We start from the raw sequence: 12,366 nt of genomic DNA on the forward strand, positions 1-12,366 counted from the left end.
CTTTTGTTCACAAGGCCTCGAGAAGATCTTGCTCTCAAAGCTAGATACTGCCACTAAAATGGTCTCTCCTCCTGCAGCCACATATCTGACCATCTCGTGCCTCAGAGAGAAGAGGTGACTGAGACCAGATGATCTGCTCCCAGGGGACAGTGTAAGCCCTTCTCAATTGCCTTTCTGGGGAAAAGTCAAGCAACTTTTCAGTACAGATATTCAATGAGTTAAAGACAACAGCTCAATTCACCAGCAGTTTTATATTCCATACATTTATCTTAATGGCATCCAGCCCCTAACCATTAGCATGGTTACAAATTAAACAGAAGTGATACTTCAACAGTATCCTCAATCTTCACTTTCAAATTTTGCACACTGGGATAACACAACACATTGCCTCATGACCCAGGCTGCTGCTATTCTAGTGACTAAACTTACCTGAAGTTTCCACACATTTAAAAAGCTTTTGGCATCTCAGTTAAGTACTGAGGTGATAACAAAAAGAGTTACAGCAAGCAGGATAGCTACTGCTATCAGCAAGTCAGAAACTCAGAGCAAATAGAACAATCACTCAGCACTAACAACAGTTAGCACTGATCACCCAGTGCCAGGGAAGATCATGAAGCAGATCATCTCAAGTGTCATTATGCAGCATGTGTAGGGCAACCAGGTGATCAGATCTAGTGAGCATGGGTTCATGAAGGGCAAGTTCTGCTTGACAAGACTGATCTCCTTCTATGAAAAGGTGACCCACTTAGTGGGTAAGGAATAAAAATTGGCTGGATGGCCAGGCCCAAAGAGTGGTGGTGAACAGAGTTAAAACCAGTTGGCAACTGGTTGTCACTAAATTGGGTAGGAGTGTTGATCTGTTTGAGGGTGTGATGGCTCTGTAACAGGATCTAAACAGGCCAAATTGCCAGGTGCTGCACTTGGGTCACAATAACCCCATGCAATGATACATGCTTGGGGCAGAGTGGCTAGAAAGCTGTCCAGTGAAAAAGGACCTGGGAGTGCTGGTAGACAGCCAGCTGAACATTAGCCAGTGTCTGCCCCAGTGGTCAAGGCAGCCAAGAATATCCAGAAACAGCATGGCAATCATCTTCCTGTTCTGGCTCCTTGAATACTGTGTTGTTTTGGGCCTCTCACCACAAGAAGGGCAGTGAGGTAGGTGCGGGAGAATGCCTAGAGAAAGGTGATGAAACTGGTGAAGGGCCTGGTGAACAAGTCTTATAAGAAGCAGCTGAGGGAACCAGGCTTGTTTAGCCTGGAAGAGGCTGATGAGATCACGTTTCTCTACAACTACCTGAAAGGAGGCTACAGTGAGGTGAGTACCAGCCTATGACTGCCCCAGGGAGGTGGTGAAGTCAGTGTCCCTGGAAGCGTCAGGTCAACAGTCGGACTCAGTGCTCTTAGTGGTGCTTTCCAACCAAAACAACTACACAATTCTATGGTTCTAAGGTTCAAAAATAAAAGAACTGCCACCTTTAGAAAGATGGTTTTTCTACCTGGCAAAACTGCTTTGAACCCATAACATGGAAAGATTGTTGCACCTGCTTTATCAGCAATAAGATGGTGTAATGCAGAAACCAACCACTATTTAAAGGTATTTTGCATTATACTATGCATACAATTACTTCATTTTCAAAATGACTTTACCTCCAAGAACATAACACCCACATACCACTGCAGAGCCAAGAGCTTTTATTGCCACCTGTAAAATGTTACTGAAATAGAGCAGCACTGTTCCACAAGTCCTTTGTGAATATGAAAGGCCACATGATCAGGTACTTTGTGTATGCTATCCTCACCCAAGTGCTCTCTTACAAGCAATAAAGTTCAATTTTGTAGCTGTTATCAAGTAAGAACTAATTCCAGCTATGTTTTCAGACAATACCTGGGGGGGGGGGGGGGGGAAGCCAGTCATTCTGGAGGAAAGCAGGATAGAATCATAGAATCAATAAGGTTGGAAAAGACCTCAATGATCATCAAGTCAAATCTGTCACCCAAGACCTCATGACTAAACCATGGCACCAAGTGCCACAACCAGTCCCCTCTTGAACACCTCCAGGGATGGTGACTCCACCACCTCCCAGGGTAGCACATTTCAATAGCTAATAACTCTCTCTGTGAAGAACTTTCTCCTCACTTCGAGCCTAAACTTCCCCTGGAGCAGCTTGAGACTGTGTCCTCTTTGTATCCCAGGCAATCAGCACCAGAACAACTTTAAGCATTTAGCTTTATCTTTACATACTTGTGCTGATTCTTCTCCCACCTCAAATAGTTCAATTATTCTCTCACTTTTAAAGCTAGAAAATCAGACTTCTATGGACCTTTCATTCCTGAATTGTAACACTCAGGGAAAAGAGGCAGAGAAAAGGAGAAGCAGAAGATATTATTCACTTGTTCATACAGTTTCAGCTAAAATATTTAAACACTTTTTTAAAAATTGCCTTTTCAGTACTGCTACCTACCAATAAGTATCAGTTATGCTTACTCTGGATGCTTTAATGCCATGTCAAATGAAAGATCTTTAGTGGAACAATAAGCTTCAAGTCTTCCCTCAACACTAGACCAAAAACTGACAACTGTAAGGCAAATAACACTACAATTATTCACAATTCCTCCTCATCCAGCTTCTTCTCTCTAAACAGTCAACAATCTAGCAATTCTTGTTACCATCTCCAGCTCCCCTAATATTCACAACACTACCTTCCAGTATGTTCCACACAAGTGATCAAAGTGCTACTTTGTTTTAAGTCTTTTTAAATCCACTAGCTATTTTAATTTCATCAATTAGTTCTTCCAGTCTGCCCCTTGCTAATTCTAATTATCTTTTTCTATTGCACATGAAATCCTCATTTTGTCTTTAAGTCATCTACAAATTCTTTCAACTGCTCCTTAACTTCTGTCCTTACACAAATTTGCGAGGCCTGTCTTGTTCAGCCCTAAATCACTTAATCCCTTGCCTCAAGAACCTGAAGAAACCTGCCATCTAAGTCAGACTGCATCATACTTGGAAATATTTGCCAAGTACTATAAATTGCCTTGGGGTTTTTGGTTTTGTAGGTTTACAAGACAAACAGCAGCAAGATCTCTCCCCTCCCTAGAACTTCAGATGTTTTCAGTATCTGGACATTGTGTACTTTTACAAGAAGAGATGTTTACCTTGCATATGATTATTTTTCATGTAGCCAGCTCTGCACAACTGCTAGGTTTTTCTGCACTGAACTGACTGTTGCCCCTGCCCCTATTTTCAGAAGGGATGCATTATTTCTCTTAGTTAAAGAGCACATTCACAACATTTATGCTCTAGCCCTTGGCAAGCATAAAGCTGCTGGCAGTTTGAGGTAAGTCATTACACCTAAGATCCAAGAGCAAAAAGATACTTCAACTATGCAAAAATGGAAAGCCTCAGTTCAGCTGCTCAGGTATGTAAGCACTGACTTACATACCCCCCAAAATAAATATCTTTAATTATGCCAGCAATCAGCAGGTAATGACTAACTTCTGTTAAAATAAGTGCCATGAGCAGCCTTCCCAACACTTAATTAATGCTTCTTATCATACCTTTGCTTTACTGGAGACCTGCTTTAAATGACCAACAAATTTGAAAGTCTTTACTGCATTAACATTACAAGTGATTACATCTGGAATACACAGCACTCTGCTATGTATCTGATGCAGTTGTTCGGAGACAGAATAACCTCTTGTGTTCTCAAATGTTATTTAGCTTATTAACTTTCTTTTTTTCCCAGTCTTGTACTTTTCAGCCAAAAAAAGAAAGTCCTGACAGTTCTAATAAATGACAAAAAAAACCCTACATAGCTCTGCAGATCTTCTGACTTTGCCTACACAGGGAGTCAGCTGTATAACAAGGCAAGAATTAATGTATGGCTCTTGAATTATTCCAGAGCTTATCTCACAGTTCCAACAGCAGAGTGGGAGTGTCTGTGGAAAACAGTACTCCAGAGTACCAGACCATTTGTTTCACTGCACAGACATGCCCTGAAAACCCACAGAACTAAAAATTATATAAGGGTCTTTTCAATTTCAAATGAATGGCATGGTTTAAGATGGCATTAGCATTTTCCTTTTGTTTATCTTACAAAGGCAGCCTAGCAAAGATTCTCCTACCATCTCTCTGTATGGCAATGCAATAAACACTAGATTTGAGACACCATGGGAATTTCCAGAGTTCTGTCAAGTACCAGCCTATGACTACCCCAGCAAGATACTGCATAAGTCAACAGTGGGGAAGGTTAAAAAACCCCTGACTTACTTTCAGCACTGCTTTCTTCAAAGACTGCAGAGGAAAGGCAAAAGAAAGGCAAAAGTGGAGAAAGAAAGAAAAATATGCAAGGAAAGGACAATTTAACTAAAGAACTATGTGAATAGCTTTTACATAAGTTATCTCCCTTTTCTCACTTCTAAATGTTTGCTTTAGCAAAAGCTGGGGGAAAGCATCAGGTTTCATTCTTTTTCTGGCTGCTGTATAATCAATACAGTGCAGTCTATTGAACTACTTTATTATGATTCATGCAACAAGCTGTTAAATACATTTGCAAAGTAGAAGATCGGTGCCAGCATCATGTCATTCATAAAGACATGTTTATTTTCAAGGCATGAGAATGTTAAACCATAACTTTCTTCTGCACAATTGTGCAGGCCTTCTGCATCAACTGAAAGCATAAAATCCAATTTCAGCCTTTCTGATTTGAAAAGAAGACAGTGACAGAAATCACTAACTGCATCCTGCAGAGGCAGAGAAGGCCCTTTAAGATTTACATGGTGAGGTCTAGCATTGTCCTCCATTTGACACATGCCAGGATATTCCCAAAACAAAGACTTTTGACTACTAAAACACTTTTTTTAAATCATATTCATGATTCAGAAAGGGAAGGTCTTGTCCACAAAACAAAAAAGAACTTTAAATAGTTCAGAGATAAGAACTGTAATGATGTTCATGTAACAGTAAAATATCCAAGCCTGCAGTCTGAGTTTCATCACCCATTGTCTCTCTTTGTTTTGCCCTTTTTTTTTTTTTTTTTTTTCAGAAGTTGAGTTACACTTCAGAAATGCAAAAAAGAACAAAAAGTCAGCTTTTTGGCCATGGTTTCTTCAGCAAGGGCAAATTTGTGCTCTGGCCCTGCCAACACACAAAAGTTTGAGATGTCTGTGTTTCCTCTTGCATCAGTCACGTGAAGGAAAATAAGAAATAAATACCCTCCTTTCTTGTCTGCCCTCAGATAAAGGAAATTGGGTTTCCTGTTCCAGGTTTGCAACCTGAGAGCCAGCACTAGGGAGCCACAGTGAACTGTTACCCCAGTGCATGACATGAAATGGGCTGGATAACCAAAAATAAACAAATAAAAGATTGCTACCAGGATGGTCATGACTTCTGGAAGTTGTTTTAAGTGTATCTAGATCAGTATTTCAGGCAGCAGTGCCCATAGTCCAGAGCAGTTTAACCCAGGAGTTTAACTTCCAGTGCTACCTAAGCAGGGCCGACTTGGTGCAATCTCTAAGTTGCTCATAGCTTTGTCCTGTCAAGTTTTAAAAGTCTCAAAGGATGGGGATTCACCAGTCACTCTGAGGTGGTCTGTTCAATGCTTAACCACCCTTATAATGATTTAGTTTAAATTTTTGTAATTGTTTTGGTGTCCATAAACTCTCTCTCTCGCCTAGAAGAAATTAAGCTAAAAATCTTTTCATGTAAAGTCACTAAATGCAGCCCAACCCTTAACAGTTGTAGTGGTCCAAACCACATCTGTGTTGGGGACATCCAGTTTAGGAGGACAGACTGAATTCTATCTGAAGTAAAATTACTGTGCTGATCTGGGACACTCACCCCCCTCACCTTCAGCCAGTGATCCACATCTAGTCTGCCGACTTTGCTAATGCAAGACCGAGTGACAAAGCCACACACAGAGATAGCCATTTTGAAATGAGATGAAGCAGCACTCTTTGAACCAAAAAGAAAGGGGCTAAAAAAGAAAAGTTATAAACCAAAAAATTTATAATCTCTCTTGCAAAGCATCTATCTGCACCAAATACTTCATATGACAGGCTGAACTACAGTTATGATTTTGAGTAAGCACAGAGTAAACCCAGTAACTTTTAAAGCCAAAATAAAACCACCAGCTAATATTAAAATACAGTTTCAATTATTTTAAAGAGTCCCAAGAACAATGTAAAAACATTCTTGGGGCTAGGCAATTTTTGGTAAAATCAATAAATGTGTTTAAAAATGTGCATTTCTTCTCCAGAGAGGACTGTCTGTATTGCCACCAACAAGAAAACCCAAGACATCTATCAGAGCTGCCGACACGACCAACTGTCAAGCAGAAAAGTGCTACCTCAGCAGTTGTGTTAGAGATATCTGCCACTGTTAAAAAAAAACCTTCTGTATTGCTCCTATTTCACATCACATCAGCATACAATAAGCTTATCATTTGAATTCAAAGGTCAAAAGACCATTCATTTCACCGACAGTGATGTAAAATGCATTGTGATTCAAGAAATTCAGAGAGCAGAGTCATGCTGCAAGAGCCCCTGGAACCTCACCATGGGCTGCACAGTCAGGCAGCAAGGCAGGTTACAGAGCAAGGCAAGATGCTTGACAATTTCCCCCGCCCAGAAAGGCAAGCACTAAACTTCACAAAATAGCACCAGCCAAGTACATTAAACATAACTGAGTCTCCTAAGCAGACTCAAGACAACTTTTCCTTAAGTTGTGCCCAACTTCTGATCCATTCTTTCTAGCCACCTGTAATAAGAGCTTCTTTTCTGATTTTGGCTAGTTGAGATTTTTAATCCACTATAACATCATTAATTAGGAAAAAGAAGATATATTTCAGGATTAACCCAAAATGCTTTCACTATAAAAGTAGTCCTTGTCAATACACAAGTTCAACATCAGCATGTTTCACAGCTGCAGTAAAAACCAGTCTCTCCAATGTCTAAATGTGCATTTTGAGGTTATCTCAGAAGGTAAACAAACCACAACAAAAAGGCAACCACCACCAAAAAGGCTTGGAGCACTGAAGGTATTGTCAGGGATCACGAAGAACAATTCAGCTTTAAGACAACTACATGCAATGTGGCAGTGGTTTACATTTTGACAACTTATGAAATAAAACTTGGTCTTCAAAAAGCATCCATCTGAAGAAATCACTATTCCCTTTCTACAGAGCCCAAGACCAAAAGCAAAAGAGGATTAAAGCAGTGTCACTTGGGCCTAAACATGAACCACTACTCCCAGTAACACATCTTCCTTCTGTGTTATTTTTTCAAATGACTCTCATTCAGAAAGGTTTTTTTGCAGCAACTTGATCTCTCTTCAAAACAGACATGCAACCACTGTGTAGGGAATAGAAGCTACCACTATGGCACTGCAGCATCTGACACAAGACTAAGTAGTATGAAGAGATGAAGCCACAATGAATTTTGATCCTACTAATCAAACATAGGTTTGCAAGAGAGGATCCACTTAGAGACTCAGAGCTTGGAAACAACACTGACAAGTGCTTGGTTGGTTAGTGATCATACAATTTGCCAGCTATTGAGATTATGAAAAGTGTTCTGTCACCACATTCAAATGAATTGTTCTTTGAAACATGCCTCCATAAAGAAAACAAAGGCTTGTAAATGCTTAGTCTCACTTAACGCTTCACATAAAAGACATGCGGCAGAATCTACATCCAACAACCCATCCAGCAAACTGGTGCCACAGAATTCAAAATTAAAGAGACTGCGACAATGGCATAATTTAACTTTACGTATGATTCCATGCAGAGACAGACATCTAAAACCATTCTTTCCTGCTGATTCATGTTCAGAAACACAGTTACATAACCAAACAAGTCTAGTGTCTCTGCAACTCCTAGAGGGTTTCCCAAAGTTCGGGCTGTGCAACTACTAACACAGCTTACACCAAGACTGCTACAGACTCTTAGTCCTGCACTACCAGCTGCAGTAAGGATTAAAAGTAGTCAAAACCACAAAATGATTGTCACTCGGCCTCACCAATGGCCACATTCTGTAGGTTTGCAAGTGTACCTTCATTGCTGGCAAGATTCTGCTCCCAGAACACAAGTGACTGTCTCACATTAAATAGGGAACATTGCAACTCTCAGACCCATAAAACACCACTTGATAAACCTCCAACTTGAGAGTCCAATTCCAATGTTAAATTGAACTCAGAGAAACCTAAAGCTTAGGCTATTTTAAAGATGCTAGAGGGACATACTTGAAATAAAGTCACTGAAGCGATCCCTCCCCAGAAACAAAAATTCAGAACACCATAAACTTTTTTCCCCTGCCCCCACTCACAGCAGGGCACTTAACATGATTAATTCCACCTGCCAGATCAACGGAAGCCTCACCTTGCAGTTTAGAATATACATACTTACCCTGATAAGGCAAATAAGCAACTGCACTCACTGTTGATGCATTTGTCGTAACTTATTAGCAAGAAAGAATGGATCTCAGAATAAATGAATAAAATCAAAACCTAAGAGTCTGATAATGAAGTTCACAGAGCAAGGATATAAAAATACATTAAAAGATAATTAAATCATGCCTTATTGACTTTTTAAATATTTAAATTAAAGAGCTGCTGAGGAATAAAAGAAATCTGCCCGAAGCTAAGGGAGCCGAGGAAACAACAGATCAAGACTGCCAACTAGCCAACACGTAAGGTCAGTGAGAATAAATTTAAACCTCTGAAAATGTCAGCATTAGGGAAACTAACTTGTGTGACTGAAATTTCGATGAAGGCAAAAGCTCTGCTTCCTTGCCCCAGCAGGGCATCCAGGATTTCTAACAAGTAGCAGTAAGAACTCAATAGCACGCCACAACTCTCTCGCTGATGGGATTAAACTACCGATACATAGAGAACTGTTTCTTTTTCTTCTCTACAATGGACATGCCACAGGACAAAACATAGAGGAGAATGGCAAAGAAATTCAACTGGGCCTCAAACCTTCCTCTTAATAGCCTACATCTCATTTTCCCCAATGTATTTCCAAGTTAAGGAGAATAACTTTGAAGAGCATGACCTTACTAAAATTCAGAACAGCTAGCAGGAATATTTTATGTTCTTATGTTTGGTTATCCTGCCTTGGAAATAAAAAAAAACAAAACAAAACACAACACATGTTCACTGTAGCTAAATTCATAATTGTCAAATAAACATTTTAAAGCATATTATTTGAGACATTTACAATACTGAGAGGATAAGAAGAGCTACAGAAGAACAAAACGCTCTCAAGGCAGCAGCAGATTTCTTACAAGCACGATTTTAAACAACTCAAAGCTCCCTGAAAACCAGGATGGGGGTGGAGGGGTGGGCAGGGAGAGATCACATTTGGACTTGTTTTTTTTAAACAACAGCCATCCGAAAGTTAATCCCAAACCATACAGCAATGTTTTGAATAAACACCAGAGGGGGAAAAAAGCTCTTCAAACCAGAACAAACTATGTATGCGTGAAGTGATAATCGCACCTTTTTGCTGAAGAAAAAATAGATTATGAATTACACGTCCCCATATTAAGGTTTTTTCCCTGACTGCAGCTCCACCCTCCCACGGTCCTGTGGCAATGCCTACCTCTCCAACTTGCTAGCCAGCCTTTTTAGTCAAGCAATTTTGCAGCCCTGCAACAGTCAGAGCCAACATCCCATTTTGCTTCTGACTTCATGATCTAAGAGGTTCTACAAACCACAACTGAAAGTTAAGTATGCCTACGCCAAGCAGCAGTGTTAAAACTAAGCACTTTATTAGCATCAGCAATACCTGAATACACTGTTGAGCAACTAAGTGCACATCCTTTAATCAAGTGGCCATAAATACTTAACATGGCCGGGGGAGAGGGGGGGGAAGTACTCTCTGTCCCCAGTTACCCATCAATAAAGAGGAGACACAGCATTTGTGTAAAACAGTCATGAAACTTTTCAGCTTTACATAAATAGAACATGTGGGTTTAATAATTAAAGAAAAAAAAATAATCTGAAGTTCCCACACCATTTCTGGACTAATAAATGGCACAGCATCTGACAGCCCAAACCATAAAAGCCTTGACAGTGAAACAATTCCCAGATCTCCCTCTGTGATTACAACTGCTGCAAACTTCTACCTTGGTACTTTTACCTGTCTCCGCCACCATTCCAGCTGAGGAGCAAGGAAAGGTAGCCCACCAATACCTTCCAAGTAAATAACCCAACACTCCACCAGAGAAAACTCCGATGCTTGTTATCCAGTCAATACTTGCAGAGACAACAGGCAAAGACTGTCGAGAGGAAGAAGTAATTAAGACTGTTTCCCCTTTAACAAAACTGGTTTATGCCTCAAACTAAACTAATGCTTCATTCCCATAGTTAACGGGGTGAAAAAAACAATATCCCTCAATCAAAATTCCACCCTGAAAGGACTGCTTTCTAAAGAAAACACCAATCTTGGTTCATCCATACAGATCTGGAGCCTAATGAAATCTGACACCTTTACTCTGAAAACAAATTTGCATTGTATTAGCAGCTAAGGCTCCCTGCTCACGGATGCACTTCATTCAGCATGCAGGAATGGATTCATTACAGCAGCATCACTACCTTTTTTTCTTAAGCGATTTTGCAGGCACAATTTTTTAAGAGCCATTTTATAAGCAGTAGTATTCAAAATTGCCTCTGTATTCTTCTTTGGTTAAAAACATGCCTCCTCCACCTAAAACATACAGATGCTGTGGCCAAGGTTATACAAGGAGATCTTCATTAAGTTGAGCAATTCCCATTCTGTATCGCTGCTTTACCAGACACGAATGCGTGAACTCCTCATTAAACAAACTGAAACTGCATCACAGTCATCCAGTCCAAATAATAGCGACTTTTAAATACAGCATGAGAAGACCAACACGAAAGCTTCATACAATATAAAATGCGGAAAGAGCAAACTCAGCAGAGGAAGGTTATCCCCTTCTCTTCCACCCTTCCTTGCTTCTCCACCACCATCTCCTCGTCCCTCCCAGTCAGAGCCAGTTTAAGTCATTCCTTGTTTTTCCACTTTTCCAAGCTCCCGGTGAAGAAGTCAACAACCCGCAAATATTTTGTTCCTCCACCCCCTCTCTCATGAGCTTTTAGAACATCCCCACCGGCACTGCCTCCAAATTACCTAATTGTTATCATTATTGTGGTCTCAGCATCGGCTCGCAACACAACCAGCACGACTACACCCTCTACACCCTCGCCGGCTATAAAAAGTAAAGAGCGGGGGGTGGAAAAGAGGGAAAAAAAAGAAAGAAAAAAAGAAAGACTGAAGTACAACTTACGACGCCGAACCAGGGCAAGTTATTTGCCGAGACCCGGACGCGAGCGGCGTGCCGCTCCCGAGCCCGCAGGGCAGGGCGCCCCCGCCGCAGGCCGCTCTCAGCCGCTGCCGCCTCCGCGGGGGCCGGGCAGCGCGGAAAGCCTCCGCCGCGAAGCGGCACTGCACGGCACGGCGCGGAGCAAAGGGGTCCGCCGCCACCACTCACCGCCGCTTCCGTCCGTCTGCCCTCCCGCCGGGGCGCCGGCTGCGCTGCTCCCGCTCAGGGCTGTCTTTCCTAAGAAAAAGATAAAATTCCAGAAAATAGCACCTGGCTCGTGCTGGCTGCGGGGGCAGCCGCGACCGACCCACTCCCGGCCCGGGGCTGCCGGCAAGGCGGGGGGCCGCCCGGGGGCCGCCCACGGGGAGCGACCCGGCGAGCTCCCACCGCCTCGGGGTTGCACGGGGCGGACGTACCGCGCCCGGCGGAGGAGTGGGGGCTCCGAGAGATGCGGCGGCGAGGGGCTCTGCAAACCACTTTCGCCCTCGCCCCCGCTAACTCTGAGGAGACGGCGGCTGTCGGGCAGGGGGCCGCGCAGCCCCGGGGCTGGGCGCCGCTCCCCTCACGCACACCCCCCGGGTCAGCGGCACGGCGGCTCCCCGCGCGCGGCTCCGCAGCAGGAAGGAGAGGGCCGGCGCACAGCCCGCCCCGGCTCGGCGCTCCCGCTCGCAACTCACCCAACAAAGTTGCCGCGGCAGCTGCCGACGGCTCGGCTTGGCTAAGCTCTGCGCGGCGCTCCCCGCCCGCACCCGGGATGAGCTCACCCCGCCGCCCGCTCCGCCCGCCGCAGCTCTCGCGAGAGGGGCTGCCCCACCGCCCACCCGCGCTCCCGAGCGCGTTCCTATAGCAACGGCCAAGCGCCGAGCCTGGGGCCTAGCGCGCGGCAGAGGCCTGCCCCGTGCTCGCTCCCCGCCAGCCGCCCTCCCACGCGCCGCGGCCGGGCCGAGTCCTCTCTGTCTCTCAGGCGGGAAGCGACTTTGGAGGCGGCACGGAAGCTGCTCTGTGGTGCGCGTCTGCCCCCCG

The 12,366-nt window shown here is 43.4% G+C and overlaps 1 protein-coding gene across 3 annotated transcripts in view; it reads right to left on the bottom strand.

The window, feature by feature from the left end:
* Positions 1-12,141, bottom strand: part of SIPA1L1 (signal induced proliferation associated 1 like 1) — a 241,250-nt gene extending 229,109 nt beyond the window's left edge. For 2 of the 3 annotated variants that reach the window (XM_054161557.1, XM_054161556.1), the window contains exons 1-2: positions 12,021-12,140; positions 11,512-11,580 (exon numbers count right to left, since the gene is read on the bottom strand). The gene's annotated coding sequence lies outside the window, so the exon portion shown is untranslated. Of the gene's footprint in view, positions 1-11,511; positions 11,581-12,020 lie in introns of all 3 variants that reach the window. The other variant, XM_054161558.1, reaches the window with a different exon arrangement.
* Positions 12,142-12,366: the final 225 nt, after the last annotated feature.

Source organism: Dryobates pubescens, chromosome 5, assembly GCF_014839835.1.
Source record: "Dryobates pubescens isolate bDryPub1 chromosome 5, bDryPub1.pri, whole genome shotgun sequence".
Taxonomy (NCBI): domain Eukaryota; kingdom Metazoa; phylum Chordata; class Aves; order Piciformes; family Picidae; genus Dryobates; species Dryobates pubescens.